The sequence below is a fragment of the Stomoxys calcitrans genome, chromosome 3, assembly GCF_963082655.1.
Source record: "Stomoxys calcitrans chromosome 3, idStoCalc2.1, whole genome shotgun sequence".
Lineage (NCBI taxonomy): Eukaryota > Metazoa > Arthropoda > Insecta > Diptera > Muscidae > Stomoxys > Stomoxys calcitrans.
In genome coordinates, this window is record NC_081554.1 from 97373843 (window position 1) to 97389055 (window position 15213).

The following is a 15213-nucleotide window of genomic DNA, read 5'->3' on the forward strand; positions in this document are numbered from 1 at the left end:
GGCGAATATCATGTGAAACGTTGTCATTTTTGTAAGGCAAAAGGTCACCTTAAAAAGGATTGCTGGAAGTTCAAGAAAGCAAAGAATAACAATAAAGTCAACGAAGCAAAAGAAGTTAATTCATCAGAGGGAAAATATTGTTTTTCAACTGGAAGTGATGTTTCGTCGTGGGTAATAGATTCTGGTGCAACTTGCCACATAAGTTCACAATGCTCGTTTTTCTCATCGCTGGATGCAAGTGTTCGAGAATTAGTAACTGTTGCAAATGGTGAGTCAGTTTATTGTGAAGGCAAGGGAACTTGCATTGTTCAAACTGTGAATTCCAAGGGCGATAGTTTTAACATAACTATACATGATGTGCTGTTCATTCCGTCTTTTCAAGGCAATTTATTGTCTGTCAACAAAATGTTAAAGAAGGGCTTGAAGGTAGTTTTTGAAAATTCAAATGCAAGTATCGTAGCGAAAGACGGGAAGGAAATTGGTTTTGCGAAAAGTATATCAGGGTTATTTTATTTGCGTCAAAAACAAAAACAAAAAGCTTTGACTGCCTCATGTGATATAAACAATTGCCAACATTATTGGCACAAGATTTTTGGCCATAGAGATATCGAAGCACTGAAGGAAATGCAGAAACAGAATCTTGTAAGTGGTATGAAAATAAGAGATTGTGGCACAAGCAAACTTTGTGATGTCTATGTCACATGTAAAATGTCCAAGAAGCCTTTTAATAAGAAATCTGAGAAAAACTCAAGTCGAGTTTTGGATTTGATTCATACCTGTGATGAAGATGAACGCGAAACAGCCGAGAGAAGATCTGAAAGGAAAACTAAAGGTAACCCTCCTGATAGATATGGATACAGCGTACGCGCCGATGACAACTTCATTGAACCAAAGACATATAAGCAAGCTTTAGAATCCCCACAACGTAAACAATGGATCAGTGGTATGGAGGATGAAATGCCATCTCTAAAGAAATTAGAAACGTGGGATCTGGTTGTACCTCCAGAAAATGCCAATATCGTCAGTTGTAAATAGACGTATAAAATAAAGAGAGATGCCGAGGGAAGAGCCCAAAGATTTAAGGCACGACTGGTGGCTCGTGGTTTTTCTCGTAATCGCTCCTGTTGTCAAACAGACAACCTTTCGAACCCTTTTATCTGTAGCAGGTGCAAAGAAAATGACAGCGGTTCACTTCGATTTCAAATCAGCGTTTCTAAATGGCGATCTTAATGAATCCATTTACATGGAGCAACCTGCAGGATTTGAAGAAGGCGGAAAAAATCTGGTATGTGAATTGAAAAAGAGCATATATGGTCTTAAGCAGGCTGCGCATGTTTGGAATGCAATCCTTCATAATGTCTTGTGTAAAGGAGGGTATAAACAATCTGCTGCGGATCCTTGCCTTTATACAAAATGCACCAACGAGAAAGGGATCATATGTATTCTTGTATACGTTGATGACATTTTAGCTGTTTCAAAAAGCAAATCAGATATTAGAATGTTTGAAAAGCTGATTCAATCGCATTTTGAGATATGTCATCTCGGAAATGCAAAACACTATTTGGGCCTCGAAATTTTTCAAGACAAGAATTTTAACTTTTGCATACGCCAACGAAAATATATTACTGATATGTTGAATGAATACGGTATGGAAAATGGAAAAGAATCAAAATATCCGTTGGATCCTGGCTACGGAAAAACCGAGTCTAATCTTCTGATAGACAACACCAAATACCAAAAATTGATTGGATCGCTTTTATACCTTAGTGTTAATTCAAGGCCGCACATTGCTGCGAGTGTTTCCATACTAGCGTGAAAAGTAAGCTGTCCCACTTAGGAAGATTGGGCAGAGTTGAAACGCATCCTGAAGAACCTCAAGGGAACAATTATTCACTTTTTAAAGTTAAGTAACAACAATTCTGAGGGTAACATAAGCTGGGCTTGCAGAAAACAAACTTGTGTTTCACTGTCCTCTACGGAAGCTGAGTTTATTTCCCTTTCTGAAGCTTGCAAAGAAGCAATCTGGCTAAGACGTCTATTGAGTGACATGAAGATAATTCAAACTTCACCAACAATAATCTACGAAGACAATCAAAGCTGCTTGAAACTTATTAAAGAAGAAAAACTCAGTAACAGAACGAAACATATTGACACAAAGCTCCATTTTGTAAAGGATCACATCAAAAAGAAAGATGTTGAATGCAATTACTGTCCAACGGAATCTATGGTGGCGGATATAATGACTAAAACTTTAAAACCACCTCTATTTGTAAAATTTCGAAAATCAATTGGCGTTGAACTCGATTGAGGAAGGGTGTTGGAGTATCAATCGACTTTGAATAATTAACTTTATTATTTCTTTTATTATATTCACATAGATAGCATTAATTTTCAATGTATTATACATGCTGCCAATTCTAAAGAATATTTTTTCATTCTCAATTAAACCTTTGTATCATTCAATTCGTGTGTGTTCTTATTAACTCAATTCCACATATATAGAAGCATTTCCAATATCTTTTACCCTTTGGTTGCCTAAAAAGAGATACCGGGAAGAGAGCTCGACAAATGCGATTCATGGTGGAGGGTATATAAGATTCGGCTCGGCCGAACTTAGCGCGCTTTTACTTGCTTATATTTAATCCTATCTTTTAATTTGCTACAATTTGACTTTTTTTTAAATAACAGCATACAAAATAAATACGCCTAAAATTGGCAAAAAATTTGTATTTAAAAATATAGCAAGTGCTTCAACTGTTGTTTAGAAGTTCATTCAATATATCATAATTTTTTATTTAATATCAGCAGACCGTGTTTGCTGATATCAGCAGACTAATTTTTTTGGGTGAGTGTTTAAATATACATTTTTGCTTTAACCATCTTGTCATTCATCTTCAATGAAAACAATTTCCCACCAATTTAATGCTTTCAATAAATTTATTAGTATAAGTTCTTTTGACGTAGAAAATTTTTTGTAATCATTCCAATAATAAATTAAATTGATTTTAAATATATTGACAGTTTTTGTCCGGAAAAATCGAGGTTATTGAAACAAAAATGAAATATTTACATTATGAGTAGATTTTTATTATATTTGATACAAAGCTAAATAAATTCTGATTTTCGCACAAACATACTTATCACTTTGAAATGGTACAGAGACAAAAAAGGGTTATGCATAGATAGTTGTGTGTAAGCATTTAAACCACAATTATTTGAAAAATTCACGATTTTTAGTTTTGCACACATTCGATAATTGTGCCAAATGCAACCGCAATTGCAACAGCCACAAACACATTCGCATGCATACAAATCACTCACATTCACATTCACATTCACACTGCCACCTGGCCTCACACTACAACTCAGACACATTTAGGCCAAATGACACACCTGGCTAGGCATCAATTCAATGCAAAAACAATAACGACAAAAATGTCTCTCCCGCATAAAAATAGTTTGGTGAGGAAGGGGTATGAGGTGTTTCACTATTTTGTATCGTATTGTAGACAATTTGGATTTCAACACTCCGCAACCACACAACCGAAATGTTGAAAAATATGTTTATTTCATTTTCTCTTCCACATTTCAGCCACTATGCTGGAACTCGGTTGTGTGATCCTGGTTCGGTTTTTCGCTTAGAATGGTTGTGCTGTGTGCCAGTGGACAGACTCAATTGTGTGTTAACTTATCATCGGTAGATATTCATCATTGTCAACTTCAACGCCAACGTTACATCCATCATCAATGTTACGCTGACTGCAGAAAATTTGTGGCATATAAGGCAAATAAAAACAAGTAAAATGGCGTTAAATTCGGCCGGGCCGAACTTTGGATACCCACCACCTCGGGTAAGTCACCTTGCATCAAAATCCGGTGAAAATTGCATACCTTATGTCCCATAGCACCTATAAGTACAAGTCATTGTTCAATTGTGTATAAGAAAATATTGGTCTGTTAAGAAGGTATATCTAAAAATAAACCGATCTGAACCCTATACGACAAGGATGTCGAAAAACGTAACATAAGTCATTGTTTAAAAAAAAAATTTCGAAGAGCCTAACACAACTCACTGTCCAAAATCTCGGCGAAATCGGACAATAAATGCGTCTTTTATGGCCTCAAAACCTTAAATCGAGAGATCGGCCTATATGGCAGCTATATCCAAATCTGGACCGATCTGAGCCAAACTGAAGAAGTATGTCGAAGGTCTTAACTTAACTCACTGTCCCAAATTTTTGCGACATCAAACAATAAATGCGCCTTTTATGGGCGCAAAACCTTAAATCGCCAGATCGGTCTATATAGCAGCTACATGCAAATCTGGACCAATTTGGGCCAAATTGAAGAAGGATGTCGAAAGGCCCAGCACAACTCGCTGTCCAAATTTGGCAAAGTCGGACAAGAAATGCGCCATTTATTGGCGCAAGGCCTTAAATCGAGAGATCGGTCTATATGGCAGCTAAATCCTAATCTGGACCGAACTGAGCCAAATTGAAGAACAAAGTCCAAGGGCTTAACGTAATTCACTGTCCCAAATTTCGATGACATCGGACAATAAATTCGTCTTTAATGGGCCCAAAACCTTAAATCGATAGATCGGTCTATATGGCAGCTATAACCTAATCTGGACCGTTCTGAGCCAAATTGAAGAAGGATGTCGAAGGGCATAACAGAACTCACTGTCCCAAGTTTCGGCGACACCGGACAATAAATGCGTCTTTTATGGGCCCAAAACCTTAAATCGAGAGATCGGCCTATATGGCAGCAATATTAAATCCTTGACCGATCTGGGCCAAATTAAAGAAATATGTCGAAGGGCGTAACACAACTCACTGTCCTAAACTTCAACAAAATCGGATAATAAATGTGGCTTTTATGGGCCTAAGAACCTAAATAGGCGGATCGGTTTATGTGGGGCTATATCAATCTATAGTCCGATATAGCATATCTTCGAACTTAACCTTTTTATGGACAAAAAGAGAATCTGTGCAAAGTTTCAGCTCAATATCCCTATTTTAAAAGACTGTAGCGTGATTTCAGCAGACAGACGGACGGACATGGCAAGATCGTCTACAATTTGTACGCTGATCAAGAATATATATACTTTTTAGGGTCGGAGATGGATATTCCGATGTGTTGCAAACGGAATGTCAAAAAATTCCTTGCGCTGTATCTCTTTTCAGGCGAACAAAGAAAAATGAATAAAAACTTTTATGCTTTTTGTGCAATAGCTGCACATTGTAGAAGTCATTGTGCGTCATTTCAGTCAACTCGGATGCGAATTGGGCTTTGTATCGGCCAAAGAAACAAAATCGGGAGATGGGTTTGTATGGGAGCTGTGTCGACGGGACACGTATATTGGAGGTCATGGGAGAAGCCGTTGTGCAAAATTTCTGCCAAATCGGATTTCGAGATGCTAAAAACAGAATGACGAAATTAGTATAGTATATCCCCATCCTTCGGTGGTGGGTATAATATTTAAGTAAAAGCGTTCTAAATTCAACCGGGCCGAATCTTGTACACTCTCCACCATGGAACGAATTTGTCAAGTTCTTTGAATGACTTCTTCAAATATATATGTTGGTGTGTGTTGCTATCTTTGGCTTTCTTTTCCCATTTGCATCTCCGATCATTAAGCTCGTCTCGAAAGAAAAACCAACAAAAATTGTAAAATTTAATGATCTTCGCTCTTACAGGCAAAAAAAATTGAAAAGTATAAAAATATTTATTGAAAATTGTCTATAGAAAAAATTTCAGGAAAATGTTTTCGTTTGAAAAGATGTTATTGAAAATTATCGAATTCTTTCTTTTAGAAAAAATAAATTCGATGATGCCCGGCCCTGAGCAACATTCTGCCTTTAGGCATATTTCATTGCAATTTTGGATTTAGAAAAAAAAGTCTTTCACGTTTTATCTTTACATAGAAAAATTTTCATTTTGTATTTTATTCTGCAATTTGTACACCCGAATTTCGACATTCTGTTTGTAACTCCTCGAAATATGCGTCTGAGACCCCATAAAGTATATATATTCTAAATCGTCTTGTCATTTTAAGTCGATCTGGCCATATCCGTCCGTCTGTCTGTCGAAAGCACGCTAACTTTCGAAGGAGTAAAGCTAGCCGCTTGAAATTTTGCACAAATACTTTTTATTAGTGTAGGTCAGTTGAGATTGTAAATGGGCCTAATCGGTCCATGTTTTGATATAGCTGCCATATAAACCGATCTTGGGTCTTGACTTCTTGAGCCCCTAGAGGGCGCAATTCTCGTCCAATATGACGGAAATTTTGCATACTGTACTGACCTCTTCTATGACTGCTAGCATTTATTATGGTTCAAAACATTCCGTAACCTCACATAGCTCCCATATAAACCGATCTCCCGATTATATTACTTAAGCCCCTAGATGACGCAACTCTTATCCAATTTGGCTGAAATTCTGCTCGATTATTTTTGCTCATGTCTCCTACCAACTCCAAATATGGCCTGTATCGATCTATATAGCGTCCATATAAACCTATCTCTCGATTGATGAGAGAGCCGGTAGGAGTTCTAAAAGTAATCTTGGAAGGGTTCAATTGACTTTATATTTTGTCAGCATCGTCTTGATGCCCTCACAGTCGCTTATGCAAAATCTAAGAGCCCTAGCTGCTTCCTATGTTGCCTCTAAAAACCTTTATTTGGCCCATACCGATGTTGTATGAGTAGCACTACAACGTTGGTTCTCTTACAAAATCTAAGGATCCTAGCTTTAGCCGTTTCGTCTGGACGCGAAATTCTTTACAAATTCACCCATAGGCTGCTTAAGTTCCAAGATTGGCTATGCTGGCCTGCATCTTTCTATATATACCCCATACAGACTGATCTTTCCATTTAAATTTTCAAATTATTTGCTTTTTGGGACCTCTATCCGTATCTAGTTGCAATGGTGTCTAAAACGTTGCCTCATTGTGTGCAAGCATAAAATCGCTTAAAACACTTGGCATAAAGACCTGGAAAAGTTCTTTTATTTCATTCCCATTTATGCCGCATGCGGTACTGTTGTTAAAATAAATGGATGCTCGATTTGCATCGATGGAAAACCCATGAGGTAGAATCATCTGCTTTTAGCATCGAAGGGGGGCTTGGTGTCGGTAGAAGGCATCTGAGCGGCTTCTCTTTATACGAGAACATTGTTTTTTATGGCGCGCGCACACACATATGCCTACCTGGTTGTCAGTTAATACCATTCGTACACTTGGGAACGTTGCAGCGGCATGTGGTATCAACATTCACCTTTAATGATATACTTGCTGTACGTGTGTGTGAGTGTGTGTACAAGTGTGTGCGAGTGTGGTTTGTGCCATTGAGTCCTTGCGGTGGATTGGGGGGTTTGATGCATCAACGCTATTTGTTGTGGGTAAATATCTTCTTGTATTTTGTTGCAAATTGTTGCGTATACAGCTCTCCTCTTCACCCGATCGAGTGATGAGGATTGCTGAGGAAATCAATGAATGCGATTGAATGCACACATTTTGCACTTGATTTAATGAACAAACATGTTATGCATTTGCTTAAATTTAACCACACTACCACATGTACATGAAAATTTGCATATGTATGCAATAGAAAAAAAATAATGTTTATATACAAAGTGGTTTGCAAGTGAAATGGGAATAATCATGCCATTCCTTCTATGAAAGTCAAATCTGTGTCACCCAGGAGTTCAGCATATGAGAACTTCTTTAGTCGACAAGTCAAAAGAAAATGCAAATGCCACGGATTCGGCTGGTGCCCATAACCCATCGCATCTCAGCCTTCCTTAACCACCACAAACAACTGTGGCGCAAATTAATTGCTCCCAGGACTACTTTCTGCAAAATTTCATTTCGCGGACCTGTTGTGCCACATAGCGAAATGTGGGAAACCAATTATAATTTGTAATTTATTTTGAAATTGTTTTCAAACAATCGCTTATTTACAATATAGGCATTCATGTTCAATAGCCCAATGATTTGTGGGCAAAAGTACGTTCGTATCTGAATGTGACATTTACGTTGTGTTCACACCGTGGGCATAAAAGCAGGCCCAAACAAGCCCATTGCCGTTTGTGCTCTCCTGATTTATTTGATAATAAATAATAATTAATTTATTTGAAATTAATTTCCATGTACAATGCGAGATGCGGTGGTAGTGACTGCAGCAGCACAAGTAAGAGTGTCTGACAATTGCAACATCACAAACGACAATTTATTTGCTGGCATTGCAATCGTTGTCATCATTATCCGTTTATCGCGGCTTGAGATTTGATAATCCCAATTACTTTGGTTGGCAATGAAATTTATCACCGTTGTAATTGATTCAAATGGAAGACTAAATAATTATGACAACCTGAATAGTTATAATGATATGGGATAATTTCAAGTTTGGTTTAATTAAAAATTTTTAAAATCACAAACGAGCAACGAGCTTGTTCAGCAGTGCAAGGGCACACAAAATTTGCACGCCCAATAACTGATTTTGCAATGAGTCATTTAATGAATAATGGAAATGTGCGCCTAAATACCTATGCCATTGAAACAAGTTGGCCAGGTGAAAAAATTATTTACAATTAAATAGGGGTTGGTCTTTATGGCAGTCTACGTTTAGACATTTAAGTCCATAGTGAAACCACGGGGAAGGAAGATGCCTTCTATTTCCTTCTGTTAAACAAGCCAAAGTGATTTGAATCAAGTAAAAGGGCGTTGAGTTCGGCCGGACCGAATCTTATATACCCTCTACCATGTATCGCAGGTGACAAGTTCTTTGAATAAGTTTATATATATATATATATATATATATATATAAGAACTATATCAAGTTATATACCAATTTGGACCGAATTCGTCATGGCTGCAGTAGCCATAAAAAATACCACCTCCCAAAATTTCGGGAAATATCAAGAAATAATTGCGCCCTCCAGAGGCTCAGGAAGTCAAACCGGGAGATTTCTTTATTGACAGCTATGTCAGGTTATGGACCGATTTGTTCCATATTCCAAAATGTGCTTGTCTTTGAGAATATCTTAGTTTAAGAATGATTATTTAGCCGAATAACAATATTTTGATTACTATACCCACCAGCGAAGGATGGGGTTATATTCATTTTGTCATTCCGTTTGCAACACATCGATATATCAATTTCTGACCCTATAAAGTATATATATTCTTGATCAGCGTAAAAATCTAAGACGATCTAGACATGTCCGATAATCACGCTACAGACTATAAAAATAGAGATATTGAGCTGAAACTATGCGCAGATTCTTTTTTTGTCCATAAGCAGGATGAGGTCAAAGATGGGCTATATCGGACTATATCGTGATATAGCCCCCATATAGTCCGATCGGCCGATTTAGGGTCTTAGGCCCATAAAGACACATTTATTATCCGATTTTGCTGAAATTTGAGACAGTGAGTTGTGTTAGGCTCTTCGACATCCTTCGTCAATTTGGCCCAGATCAGATTTGGATATAGCTGCCATATAGACCAATCCTCCGCCCATCGAAGCCACAGTTATTTCCCGATTTTCGGGTCAGTGAGTTGTGTTGAGCCTTTAGACATCTTTCTTTAATTTGGCCCAGATCGGTTTTGATTTGGATGTAGCAGCCATATAGACCGATCTCTCGATTTAAGGTTTTGGGCCCATAAAAGGCGCATTTATGGTCCGATGTCGCCGGAATTTGGGAAGGTGAGTTAAGTTAAGCCCCTAGGCATACTTCTGCAACATGGCACAGATCGGTAAAGATTTGGAAATAGCTGCCATATCGACCGATCTCTCGGTTTTAGGTTTTGGGGCCATAAAAGGCCCATTTATTGCCCGATGTCAGTGAAATTTGTTACAATGAGTTGTGTTAGGCTCTCCGACGTCCTTCCTCAATTTACTCCAGATCGGTCCAGATCTCTCTATTTAAGGTTTAGGGCCCATAAAAGAGGCATTTATTGTCCGATCTCGTCGAAATTTGGGACAGTTAGTTGTGTTAGCGCCTTTGACATCCTTCTTCAATTTGGCCCAGATCGGTTCACAATTGGATATAGCTGCCATATAGACCGATCTCTCGATTTATAGTCTTGGCCCTCAACATCCGTCTCGTATATTGTTCAGATCGGTCTATATTTGATTGTGGCTACAAAAAAGACCAAATTTTGTACTGCAAAATTGAAAAATGACTTGTACTTATTAGACCACTCAATATCCATGTCGAATTTGGTACAATTCGGACCATATTTCGATAAGGCTCCTATGGGGGCATTAATTATGTATTTTTTTTTACCAGATTCTGATGAAAGGTGTTTTATTTATATACCTGAGGTGGTGGGTATACAAAGTTCGGCCCGCCCGAACTTAATACCTTTTTACTTGTTATTTATGGCAAACATAAGCATATAAGGTGGAAAATTTAAAAGTTAATACCGCAAACTAATTATTCTAAGGATCGATAGGTTGTCATAACAAAAATAAATGCTGCAATTTAGACCACTCTGCCCTCTCTCTGTTCGTGTTAGCGATCCAATTCATAGCAGCCAGTAGATGGCGCTAATTTAAATGAAAGTGCTAATCGCTCTCTGTTCGTGTTAGCGATCCAATTCATAGCAGCCAGTAGATGGCGCTAATTTAAATGAAAGTGCTAATCGCTTACAGTGGCTTAACGCCTATAACATTGGTCATCATGTAGTAGTTGTCTACAATTGACTATATGACTATCTATTAAAAAGTCATCATTTAGTTTTTTTTTTTTTTAAATCAAATCAAATCGCCATATTAAACGATTGTCTGTGCTAAAGAACTAATTAACCGTTCTATATATTTGGTTCGTTGGTGACATTTCTTAGTTGTTGTTGTAGCAGTGTGTTGTACACTACGGCGACAGCCCTTGCCGATGGAGGACTCCATCGGGTCAATCCGATTAATTAAACCATGTAAAACCTTTGAACAAAAACGTGTTAAATTTATTTTTATACCCAACACCATAGGATAGGGGGTATATTCATTTAATCATTCCATGTGCATCGCATCGATATATATATATATTTTTGATCTTCGTAAAATTCCAAGACGATTAAACTATGCCCATGTGCCTGTCCATCCGTCAGTTGTAATCATTCTACAGTCTTTAGAAATTGAGATATTGTGCTGAATATCTAATCTATCTAACACATGTTGGAATATTAAAAAGAACGTCTTGTGAAAAAATTTGTAAAGATCGGACTAAAATTATGGGTGCTAGATCCTTAAAAGGCCGTATCGGATGAAATATATATATGGGAGCTATATCTAAATCTGAACCGATTTTGACAAAATTATGCGCAAATGTTGGAACATTAAACAGAACGTCTTGGACAAAATTTTGTAGGATCGGATCAAAATTATGAATACTAGAGCCTTAAAATGCCATATCGGATGAAAGATATATATGGGAGCTATAACTGAAACTGAACCAATTTTTATAAAATTATGCACAAATGTATTAAATAGAACGTCTTGTGCAAAATTTTGTGACGATCAGAATTATTGCCTTTTTTTTGCATTTTTGTAAATTTTTTAATTCGTTTCGATTTTTGTAAGTTTACAGAACAAAAGTATAATTAAGTTTAAAAATGAGTAGGGCAGAGAAGTAAGTAAAAACTTATTAACTAAATTTAAGGTTCTTCTTAATTTCTCTTTCGCTCTTTTTAGAACAGAGCAGTTAAGCCAAATCTTTGAAACCTCCCCCACAAATATGTGTACAGGAAATAAATTATTTTTTTAGGAATAGGGGTAAGAAATGAAAGAAAATAAGATTTTATTTGTATTTTATAATAATCAATATAGTGTACTTGATGAGAAGCTAATTGCTTTTTTTATTATTAGACCATAGTACAGCTTCAAGATTGCTTTCTGGTATTTTGTTTTCTTGGGAGATTATTGGTTACATTTTCATGTTATAATAAGCAAAAGTGTAATCATTTTCCAACAAAAAAATGTATCCCAGGATTAGAAAGTATTTTCAGAATGGATAATCGTATTTAAAATTATTAAATAGCATAATAATAATAAGTTTGTGGTAAGTAATAGGAGGATAGATTTTTATGCAGGGGTAAGTAGGAGGAGGAAAACTAACTTAACTCGTCGCTGGAAATTTGTTACAAGGCTGAATAATTGAAGTTTTACGCGCTGGCACGGTTTCCGGTGTTGGGATGGCTTCACCGTTGTATTATTATTTTATTGGCAAAGACCTACTTAATGCCACCTCCTTTCTGTTTGGCCATCTGATAGTCACCTGAATCAAAATATTTTTGCTCCTTTTGTAGTCTCTTTTGCAAAAATTGCGGTATGACCACCAGGACCACGTTCAGTTCAGCAAGTTTTGTGGAAAATTTCCGCTCCAATTACTTATTTAATCTTTTTAATAACACAACGTAATTTGCAAAAACTGGATCCAAAAAGTTGACTATTCTTGCATACAATGAACTAAAGAGAATTTTTGTCTACAATCAAAATTTTCTGAACAATATCCTTAATTATTTCCCTTAAAGGCGGTATCGGATGAAATAATCTAAATCTAAACCGAATCTGTTTAAAATCAACAACGTTTGTCCTTGGACCAAAAAAGTGACCTATGCAAAATCTAACGAGTCTGGACCGATTTGGGCCAAATTTCCGGAAAATTTTCGAAGAGCCTAATACAACTCACTGTCCCAAATTTGGGCGAAATCGAACAATAAATGGGCCTTTTAAGCCCAAAACCTTAAATCGACCGATCTATGCCATATTGAAGAAGTATGGCAAGGAGCTTAACATAACTCACTGTCCAAAATTTCGGCGACATCGGACAATAAGTGCGTCTTTTATGGGCCCAAAAACTTAGATCGAGAAATTGGTCTATATGGGGGCTATATGCAAATCTGGACCGATCTATGCCAAATTGAAGAAGGATGTTGACTGGCCTAACACAACTCACTGTCCCAACATTTTGGTAAAATCGTACAATAAATGCGCCTTTTATGGGCCTATGACCCTAAATCGGCAGATCGGTCTATATGGCAGCTATATCCATATCTGGACCGATATGGGCCAAATTGAAGAAGGATGTCGAGTGGCTTAACACAACTCTTTGTCAGAAATTTCAGCAAAATCGGATAATAAATGTGGCTTTTATGGGCCTAAGACCTCAAATCAACGGATCGGTCTATATAAGGGCTATATCAAGATGTAGTCCGATATAGCCCATCTTCGAACTTGACCTGCTTATGGACAAAAAAAGAAATTGTGCAAAGTTTCAGCTCAATATCTCTATTTTTAAAGACCGTAGCGTGATTTCAACAGATTAACAGACGGACGGATATGGCTTGATTTTTACGCTGATCGGAAATGGATATTTCGATGTGTTGCAAACAGAATGACAAAATGTATATACCTCCCATGGTGGGTATAAAGACCGACCCATGACATTCCGAGTCGATGTAGCCATGCCCGTCCATTTATCTGCGGAAAGTGCGCTTTCGAAGGAGAAAAGTTAAGCACTTGAAATTTTACACAAGTACTTCCTTGGTCAGTTGGGAGAGAAAAGGGCCATATCGGTCCATGTTTTGATGTAGCTCTCATATTAACCGATCTCCCGATTATACTTCTGGATTCTCTAGAGGATTCAACATACGTGCCAAGTATGGCCTGAATCGTTGAAAACCCTGATAGCGCTCCTTTATAAACCAATCTCCCGATTGCACATCTTGAGCCCCTAGAGGGCGCAGTTCTTGTATAACTTGGCTGAAGTTTTGCACAACGACTTCTCTCATGACCTTCAATATATATGGTACTTGCTGACCCGGGCCCGATCCGCTGCGCCTTCTTTTACTTTATATGGAACAAAAGTTTCCCAGGAATATTTATTTTCGACAATTAAAGATCTTTTAGTGAAATACCATGCTAACTTGACTAACAGTTTATCTGAATCCCATATGATCTTTATGGGTCTACGAATTTAGGTTTGGATGTAAGGTGTACTCCATTCTTAAAATACTTCATTTCAGCCCGTTATTCTCATGATGTCTAATTTAGTGGTGTTTTCGGGGGAGAGGTGGTCCCCCAGATACTTGGCCCTGAAAAAGTATCAGTATCGTGCTCTTCTCTGAAATACCATTTATTTAAACCCCATATTGCCATTGGTTTAAGAGGAGTTAACAGGATGAGGCGTTCCCCAAACACATGGCCCCAATATAGGTTATCAAATTCGTTTTCTAATCTCAAATACCTTTCATTTGAGCCACATATTGGCATGGTCGAAAAATTGTTTCCCTTTGGGGGTGTTTTGGCAAAGGGGTGATGCCCTTAATACATGGTCCTACATTTGGATATCAAATTCGTATTCGACTCCCAAATACCTTTATTTGGACCTAAAAAAACATCAGCATCGTGCTCTTCTCTCAAATACCATTTATTTAAACCCCATATTGCCATTGGCTTAAGACGAGTTAATAGGATGGGGCGTCCCCCAAACACATGGCCCCAATATAGGTTATCAAATTCGTTTTCTAATCTCAAATACCTTTTATTTGAGCCACATATTGGCATGGTCGAAAAATTTTTTCCCTTTGGGGGTGTTTTGGGAAAGGTGTGATGCCCTACATTTGGATATCAAATTCGTATTCGACTCCCAAATACCTTTATTTGAGCCCCATATGGTCACAAAAAAAATTGCTGTTTGTGGGGTATTTTGGGAAAGGGGTAGACTCCCAGAAAATAGGTCCCGAAAGTGGGTATCAAATCTTGCTCTACCCCCTCAAAACTTTTCATTTAAGCGCCACATTGTTTTGGGGATTGGGGTGGTACCCCAAACATTAAGCCCGGAAAATATATCAGCAACATGCTCTATTCTCATATATCTATACATCTTTTATTTGAACCCCATATTGCCATTGCCCTCAAAATTGGATAACAAATTCGTTTTATAATCTCATTTAAACTCCTTATTGCAAAAGTCAGCTAATATGTCCGGTTTGGGGCCCTAAAAACTATGAATATTTAGTTCCCCTCTCCTTAAGACCCAAATTGTCTTGGTGAGCAAATACGTCATATTTGGGGGTTGTTATGGTGGTGGGACATCCGATAGACAGTTGGCCCCTAAAGTTAATATCAGATACGTGGTCTATTCCCACATACCATTAATTTGATCCCCATATTTCCATAGTCGGCAAACATGACCGGCTTGGGCGGT

General features: G+C 37.5%; 1 pseudogene; it reads right to left on the reverse strand.

Moving 5' to 3' along the window:
- Positions 1–11910: 11910 nt before the first annotated feature.
- LOC106093843 (alpha-endosulfine-like) lies at positions 11911–12356 on the reverse strand (annotated as a pseudogene).
- Between the last annotated feature and the right edge of the window lie 2857 nt (positions 12357–15213).